The sequence below is a fragment of the Drosophila subobscura genome, chromosome U (genome assembly GCF_008121235.1).
Source record: "Drosophila subobscura isolate 14011-0131.10 chromosome U, UCBerk_Dsub_1.0, whole genome shotgun sequence".
Classification (NCBI taxonomy): Eukaryota; Metazoa; Arthropoda; class Insecta; order Diptera; family Drosophilidae; genus Drosophila; species Drosophila subobscura.
Window position 1 is genome coordinate 11391411 of NC_048534.1, and position 9719 is coordinate 11401129.

Here is a 9719-nt window from a genome sequence, read left to right on the forward strand (position 1 = left end):
ACTGGTGGATAAACATCGTACCCAAGAAATAATAACACTTCCTCTAATTATATGGTGAACTCATTGAAAAAGGTGCTATCGGCATTTGTCTATCTGCCACCTCTCCATCGCCACGAGTACCTTCCTTGCCAAATAAACTCGTACCTGCACTTTCCCCTGGCTGCAGGTGAGCGAACATTATGTAGATATCAGCGGCCAAGGATCTCCGATGTGTGTGTGTTCAAGTTAATTACAAACTAATCACAAAAACCAACAAAACATTAGGCTATCACAGGGCGGCGATCTTTACAGGAGCTACAACTCGCAAGAGCAACTACAACGCACATACATATGTCAAATGTCGGTGTAATTTATAGGCCAAGACCGCCACCGCCACCGCCACAGATCCATGTAGTCCAAGTGTCAAAACAAACAGAGCGACGCCCCACAAGAATGGTAACAGACTCATCATTTGCCGGAGCGAACAAGAAGACGGCGACGGGGTCTGGGTTCTGGGGTCTGGGGTCTGCTCCCTGGACATAAATTTCCTTTTGGCGTTTTCGTTTTAATTTGAATGTAAATGATGCTGTGGCGGCAGCATCCAACACCGACCAGCTGTGTGTCAGCATTTGGGGAGCAGACTTCTGTTGGGCTAAGGTTAAATGTCGGGTGTCCAACAAACAGTGACAAAATATTTAAATTCTTTTGCTGGGGGGGGGGCGTTTGTAAATATTTGAGGCACTTAATTGGAGGGGCGTGGGTGGGTTTTCCCGGAATTGATTTATGCTTAGGAGTGGGAAATCGATTTGAAAATGTCTGCAATCGGAAACCAACCAGAATTAAACATGTTTTCAATTGAATTAAGGGGTGATACGAAGGGGAAGAGTTGAGAGTACTAGGGAATGCCTTTTTGGAGATGTTCTATGCAGAAATAATTTTAGATTGAATTTAAAAGTATTTTTCTTTTAAAGGATTCATCCTCTGACAGAAGGAGCTTATGGCTCATCCCACCAAGAATGACTTTCAAAAAGTTGTACAAGTTTCCCCTGATGGTTTAGTGTACCTGTGTGTGTATCTGAGAAAACGCTTTGGCGGTGCCACGCGTTGCAAGCTGAACCAGCAATCAACGCTAACCCTGCCACGCCCCACTCATTAACCCAAACATGATCGGGCAAAATGTCTAACGGTAGATGGGCACCAGACACTTCTGCGGCATGATGGCCATGGTGGGGGCACGTGCGGCAAAGTGCCGCGGCACGTGTGCGAGTGAGTAGCCATGACATGGCCGGCCATCAGGCGTCAGACCTCAAATCCCTTGTCACCTAGGCGCCACAGAGTGAAAATTTGTAGAAATTAACATTTTTTGTTTGCTGCTTTTGTAATTAAATGAAATTGCATAAAAATCAATAAGAAAAACATATGAATAAAATGAGTAATAAAAACAGAATGCATTTGGTGTCGATGATGTGCACATTGAGCGAACACTTTGAACCCTGTCCCAGTGCCAGGTATAAGTAGAACCCTGTGTCTATCCATCCATCTATCTTTCTACCTATCTGTATCTTGTAATGACTTTATAAACACAAGGCATGTCAGGCGGCAGGGGGATTGGGACACAAAACTGTCCAACTGTCAGGCCGTTGACTAAGTAACATGCTAGGACTGGACACACTACGAAATCAATTAGATGGCCAGAAGCCCTGAGAAGCCCGAGATGGGAACAGAACAGAACTCATGTATCATTAACAATTTTCATGTCATATTCCGTTTATATCCGAACCTTCGTTCCTGTCCTGTCCCGCCCTGTCACTGTCCCAGCGAATCAAACTTGTCAAAGCCATCAAATATTCAAATACATTTTATACATGCAACAAATCCAGATATATTCGGTCTGAGAAATTCGTTTTGTTGGTCCCAATTGCTGGAAACGCCCCCACAAAAACACTCTCTCGCCCACGTCGATATGAATGATTGTAATTACAGCGGAAAATTGATTTTTATATCAAAATCTTGGCTTCAATTTCTATTTACTCTGGTGGGAGTTCGGACGGGGCGTGTGGGGTCAGCAAAGCTCCTGCCTGACTGCTTGAGGTTAAGCATGGTCCGGCCAAAGGGTCTCATTAAAATCCGAAAGGAAAACCAGACCGAAACTAAACCCCAGCCTGTCCCCTCACTGAGCACTTAATGCCGCTCTAAATGAACATTTTTGTGGCCAAATCCTGCTCGGCCAGGCTCTCTTTGTATACGTATTTTTGGCAATTGATTAAAAGGCTTAACCTTTCAGACAATTGGCTATTTCGGGGCCAGTCTGTGCCTGGCCTCCGCTCCTCCCATTGTGGTCAGTGAGATCTACTCGTAGCTATACTCGTAGACCCGGCATTAGTTATAAATTAGTGCGAAATGGGCAAATTCTGTTAAATCTGGTGTGCTTAATGTGTGACTTTATGGGCAGCTGCAAAAAGTTAACATGTGTGCGCCTGGGCGGGCACTGGGAACCATCTGATATTGGCCTTTGCTTAATTGTGGTACACTTTGAAAGGGTTTGAGGTGCAGTTGTAAGTGAAATTAAGATGGGAAAAGTATCTTTCAAAAGAGACAATTTAGAGATTTTTAGAGAAACAATTTAAGCTGAAAAAAAAAAATTACTACACATGGGAAAATATAAGCTGAAATTGTTCTAAATAAAATGTACTTTATTACAGATTTGCAAACTAGTAAGTAGAACCATACATTTCAACCATTTCAACCGGATATGACTCTGGAAAACTGACATGTAATATTAGTAAAGAAACGTACGAAAAAAGTCGCTAGCAAATATTTACAAAAGGGCATGTTCGGCTTTTAAACGTGAAAACTAAAACTTATTTGTAACAATTTAAACAAGCGTGTTAACGAGAGTAAAAAATTGTGTAATTGCCGCAATCTAAACTATTCCAACGTGCAACTGGAATGAGGGGTTTCATTCAATAGAAATGTCAAGAATTTACCTCATAAATACTCAAAAACGTAAATTTTAACAGAGATTTGTAGGATTTTGTACAGAACATTTCTCCCACAATAAAAAATGTTCCAAAAAACAAACTGAAATGTATAAATTGGCATACATTTTGCATGCCTTTTTTCAACATTCCGCCTGCTTATAAAATAAGCCATAAATACTGGCCAACGTTATGCAAAATGTTGCTATAATAAATTGATAAATATTTTTTTGTGTTACTTTTTTGCTGGTGCATTGAAAAGTTGAAATTTATTAATTTCTATGATATACGCTGACATTTTGATGAAACTTTGCCATTGAGCGCAGATAAGCAGAAGATATGCGTTTTACGATACGCGATACCTTCAAAAAAAGGTAAACAGAAATGCAAAAATATGTTAAAATAAATTTGTAAAATCAGAAAACGTGTTCTGGCCCATGTAGCATTCGTATAAAAACACTCAAACAAAATCAAATTAACTTCTGGTGGACTGTCTGAGCTATCATCTTCATACGCCCCTCTCGAATGACATAAAAATAGCCGAACAGAAACTCACTTCATTAGCAGCCACGAGATGGGAATGGGATGTTCCGGCGATCAAGAGAAAATATCAAAAATACTAAAATACATTTCTGCGGGCTCGACACGAATCTGTTTAATTGTTTTCATTTCTTTCTGTTTTTTGATGGGTATAAATTATGCAAAAATCGTAAAAAACTCAGCAGACTTAACAACAGCTTAAAAAAATGATTTATGTGTGCGCAAAACTGAAAAATAAAATAAAGATTAAGTCCATCGTGTGTGTGTGTGTGTATTGATAATGTCTTAATAGAAATAATACAAATAAATTATAGATATCTACGGCATGCATGGGGTAAGGGCAGGGCCATCCACAATATGCAAACTTGAACTGTAGTTGTGGGGCTCGTCTCTGTTGGTACTTTGTCAGCTCTTTCTTTTTGCCTTTCTTAGCCAATTTCAGCCCAGACTTGTAACGCCCTCAAAGATGTAAAGTGCAAAAGTAAGCATTTGCTTTGGTTTGAGTGAAAATAATATATTTTTGGCACTTTCTTTGCTTCCGAAATTTGTAGCGCCCTTAAATGTGTAAACTGTTGAATCAACAAAAGTTGAAGTTTGTTAAACTACAAAAAACAAAGAGTGGCAGTGAAAGATGTCAACCATTTTGGAACTGTTTCTTATATTGTATCTTTATATAATTTTAAAAAATTCCAAGATATTCTTAGCTTTAATTTGCAAAGCCGAACATGCACTCACAGGAAAAGGTGCACAAATTATATGCCTTTCAACCCCTCAAATTCGTACACCTATGTGTGTATATCTATATCTACATGGGTACATCGTTAAGTGAATTTTGTGTCACCCCAGTGCCAAAGCAGGCAGCAGGAGAGGCAAAAATTGTATTCAACCACCGGGAAAAACAATTTTTGATGTGAATTTTTGTGTGAAATTATTGACATTTTGCAAGTATGTTGCACTTGTCTCATTATTACTGCCACATGTGTGTACGTGCCACACGACCCACTCTTTGATGTGCCACTGAGCTCGGCACTTGTCATTTTTATGGCCAAACATATTTCCCAATATATGTATGTAAGATATATATCCATCCATTCCAGGCAGACGTGTGCGTGGGAATACGTTGGGAGACGAGGACGATGATGATGATGATGGCGGTCTGACTCTTTGTGGGTGTCGATATGTAATTGCTAATTTTGTTATGCGATACGTTTGGGAAGTATTTGAGTTTCAAGTGCAGGATATACCCCATCCTGTAATGGGTTAGGAGCACTGCAAGCAGTTGCTTGTTGCCAGGCAGTCTGCTGGCTACTGCGGCACGTCTCGACTTTGAAGTTCACAATTGTAACCGCACAAATGTGCCACATGTGGCAGTGCCAGTGCCAGTACCATCCATGTTTATATACTACTAAAATAATGGAAACATGTAGTAAAAAAGTATAAATTTACTATGTAAACAACAATGAAATTGCCTCCCACTGAATTATGAATGGAGGTCCCCAAGACAAGCGACCGAAGACAGAGCGGCACCAACGTCTACAACATAAATGTACATACGAAAGAGTATCGTTGTATAGGAAATCATTAAGTAGATGTTTATGTTTCTGGGCCCATTGCTGGCTGCTTTCATGTGGTCGTCGTCACATTCTGTTTCTCTTCTGCTGGCAGCAGGAAAAGGGGCAACAACTGAGGCAACTGTCGCCTCTGATGTGGCAGCAAATTGCACGCACACACAGAAGGCATAATTATGGTCAAGTTATGGTCGCCAAAGGCAGTAAAAATATAGAATTGGGGTGGTCTACGTACTATATACCAACTTCTATATATACAGCTGGATTTTTATGTATTTCCGCTCTTGCAATTTCGCCATTAGACGCATAATCAAGTTATTAACAATTTGTTAGGCGCTGCGGAACCTCCGATGAATTGCGTGCCCACGCATAACGAGAGGGCCCAATAATATATTTACAAATAATTTGCCATGCGTAATTTGTGCAAATAATATGCGTAATTGACATGACAAAGGGGGGCTGTTGCTGCGGTTTTAAATCATCCAAGAGAGGGACGAACGGCACAACATCAAAGCTGATGGACAGATGATTCACAATTTGTAAATGAAACAAAACCGGCAACAAACTGAAACTCGAAATCGCTGCTGCATTCTTTTTACGACTACAAACAATAATAAAATGAAATTTAAGGCAGCAGGCGACAAAGTAAACACCATAATAAATGGTTATTCAAAGAGAGTTGAAGCGACTAGGGAGTACTCTACAAGAAAGAAGAATTAGGTAAGTTTATCTGTGATTTGTAAAGGAATTGACACAATAAATTTAAATGCAACAAATTAACTGTTGTCCCTGAGGAAATGCTCCTTAACTTCAGATAAATAAATAAAGTATAGGACCCTGCCTAAAGATCTTTGTCTCCAACTACCCCTCTTTATGGTAGCGCTGTACAAAGAGCTCCGACTAGCGCCAAAGCCACATCAAAGGGCGCATAGCTCCCTAGACCAATTGATGTACCGGAATGATGTACTGCCAGAGGGCGGGCTAAAGGATCAGAACGATTTTGGATAGGGCAAACAGGCAGAGTAATTCCGCTGGTGGTGTGACTTTGTGGGTGGGCGCCGAAGTAGAACGGAAGTACTTAAAGCAAATGAAAACATTAGCATGGAGCAACTCAATTGCGAATAAGTAAGTAATACAACTAATTAGGAAATCGACGAATACTTCGCTGGACCTCAAAGGGATAGGAGTATGTGTATGACCTTGTCGCTGCGTCAAGGCTGACAAAATGCAGAACCATTAACTGCGTGTGGCACTTCATTATGGACATTTAGGGTGGAACAAAGAACGCATTGATGGTGTCGAAATTACTTTATGGCCAAGAGCGTCCTTGAAACCCAACAAGTAATGAGATCTACCCGAAGGCCTCACCTTGATTTTTAGTATTTGACATTTGACACGCGCATTTACGAAATCAATAATGGAATTTTTCAAAGCGGACGCGTGTTCCGAACAGATCTTCCGATTCTCAGTCTTGACTTTAGCTTCACCTTGGCCGGGACAATGCTCTGTGCCATTCGATAGCATCGGATGGGCATCGGCGGGAGTCGGCAGCGCTTGTAAAATTTTATTGATTCCTTTCTGTCTGTTGATTTACTTATGGACATTACGGAATTGTTCGCTGCAGCTCAGCCAAATATTTGCCGTGTGCTTTGTTGGCCTTTCACTCCGGAGACTGTTTAAGTAGTCGCGACAGGAGCTGGTGACAAGTTTTTGTTTGCGCTCCTCGAGCAATGGCAAAGTTCCCGATGTTCCCTGAAGGCCGCACTGCCGGACGTGCGACTCTGCTCAGTGCTCAGCGGTGCTCTTGTGCCTAGAGCCTGGAGCTAAACGAGAGTCCTTGGAACAGTTACTACTAACAGTGGGAGATGTCAGGGACATTGATTTTTGGGGGCAGTGCAGAACAGAACAGAGGAAAAGAAAGTATTCAAGGTATTTTTAATGAGTTTGCTGAATAAAATCGCTTGAAAACAGTTCAGATATGGACCCATAAGCGAAGATCTATCAAGGGATCTTTGACTGTAAATACATTTACTTTGATATCAAAATAAGATTGACTGTAGATTGATTCCATCTCCATTAATATTCAGATACTTCGTTTCCAGCTTAATCTATCCCAAATTTTAATAATCTCACTTGACCTTTCCGGGAACACCTCCAAGTGATCGACTCCCTCTGTGTCAGTGCATTACCTTACACGTGTTCGGATAACAATCATTAATAGATCATTTCATCAAAGGATCTCAGTTGAGAGCAGACCCAATCAAGTGCTACCTGACATCCGTCTCGCAACGCCCAAAACCGAACAAATCTCGACACTCTCACGGATCATTCTAGTGGTCCAACGATCGCACTTGTAAGTTCCTGTGATTAATGACAGGCCCGCAAAAAGGAGCACACAAAGAGATAGAAACTGAAATGGAGGCCACAACAATGGCAGGCACACACACACACACACACAACTATTAACACCAGGCTGATGCACCAAAGCCACCAAAAAAGATATAGAGAATTTAGAAGTGAAGAAACCTGGTTACAGGAACTGGCTTCCACGAACCAGACACAATTGCAACGGCAACGGCAACGGCAGCAGCCAACAACATTATTAATTACATGCATTAATTTCTGGCACAGTTCGAGAGGCGCACGGCCCAAGACCGAAGACGCTGATGGTACCCCTGACAAGTGATGCAACTGCACTAATGTCCAGACCCGAACCCAGTCCCGTCTTAGGCGCCACTGTTGATGGATTCGTGGCTGCGACCCGTTGATGAACAGCCGTCTAAATTATGGAAACGCTTGTCACCCGCTGTGTGCCATGGCTGCCAGTATGGGAGTACCGGAGTGAGGCGACCCCATAAGCCGTTGCTTCCATGTGAACGGATGGCGAATAAAAGTGGTGCAGCATTGTCCGCTTACCGACTAGGGGCTATCCAGTAATCTTGGGTTTTCAGATGATTAAATATACAATGGTAACAGTGGGATTAAGGACTGGATTTGTTTTTGAAATTATTCAGACTGTAACAAGCATCTTTCCTATTCATACATCAAAAATGTAGATCTTTGTTTAAAAAATGTACCGAATGTATCTTGACTTTATTTGCAATACTTCTATAATTCTTTAGATGAAATATTCATATGAAATCCGAGCTATTTTTGCGAAGAAAACTGCAACTGTAAGTCCTCAGCCACGATCAGCTTTGAAATAACAGATAAAATGCACTAGAAACGTGTCTCCCGACTGCATTTTGCTATCTTCCCCTCCATATACCCAACCCAGCCAAACACTCCATGAGCATCTCGAGTGGGTTGAAGCGAGTACACCATGCAGCAACCCATCCAAGAGCGTGCACAGACACACATATATCAAAATGCCGCCATGTCGTTAATTTAATTTGTACAATTTTCAGCCAAATATTTTCCACACTACCGAAACTGCCAATAAAGCCCACGCAACTTTTTAGCCAACCAGTCTTGGTTGGTTGTCTATAAAAACAGCGCCAACAAAAGCCAGCAGCGAACACACACATTTTGCCATCTCTTTCTTGGCAAAGAGTCGCAACAAGTTTTTCCAGTTTTTCGTCGGGCAAATAATTTTCCAGTGCGCGCCGCAATTTTTCATAATAATTTGTCCCAAGTTTTTTCTTGTTTTTGTGTGTTTTATGCTCTTCAAAAAGGTCGATATGCTTAGGCCAAAATGTTTGCAACTAAGAAAATAATTTCTTCAATTTAACAGCATAAAATGCCCATCGTTCCTTATGGTCCCTGAACGTTGTTCCTTTTCCACTTGTTCCTCTGTCTGCAAGGGTATCCCAGCACCGGCCCTTGGAGACAGCCTTTCGTTGTTGTTTTGGAAGTCGTTGAGACAATCTTCCGCTGCGGTAAAGTGCATTCGGTGCAGTTTAGTCGGCCTGTTGTTGTTACGAGCGACGGGCGCTGCACGCTCCATCCGTCATACGATCTGTCCTTGCATTTATATGTACATAATGCATACATAATACAAGCAAAATATATTTTAATTCATAAAAATATATGTTGAGCTGGCAAATGTGATGTAAGCGAGAGGGGGCACGTGAGGTCTGTGTGAAAAATTTGGATTGAATTCCTGGAATTGCCCCGAGGCGAAACGGAAGCGCCGAGTCAGTAAGTCTTGTCGGAATTTTCGTTGAATTCTGAAACCTTCAGTTATGGCTCCGCCTGACCCAAATTTGTCGCAGCTTTCAAGTGCACCCCACGACCAGAGAGTCGTACAACATTTTAGAGATCAGCAGACACACACAAGCCCCAAAAAATATCGATGGCAACATTGACGCGTGCCCGGCTCAGTGGCATGACTCGGTGGAAACGGGAATCCATCATAAAAGATTTCTATACAATGTGTCGCGTCATTGTTGCAACATCAGCGCAAACAAGCCAGAACACACTTCAGAGATCCAACAATGTCGAGTGCTAATAAAACCCACCGAGAGAGCCTCCAATGACTGACAATCTCAGCAACAGTCGTGAGTTATTTGAGGCGGCTAATCCCGGGACCCTGCGCTTGGACTTTGCTCTGACATCGAGTGTTAGGCAGTTATATCTATGGAGTATGGATATTCTTATATGTATGTATATGTATTGTGTGTGGGGTGCATAACAAACAAGCTATTTAACACCA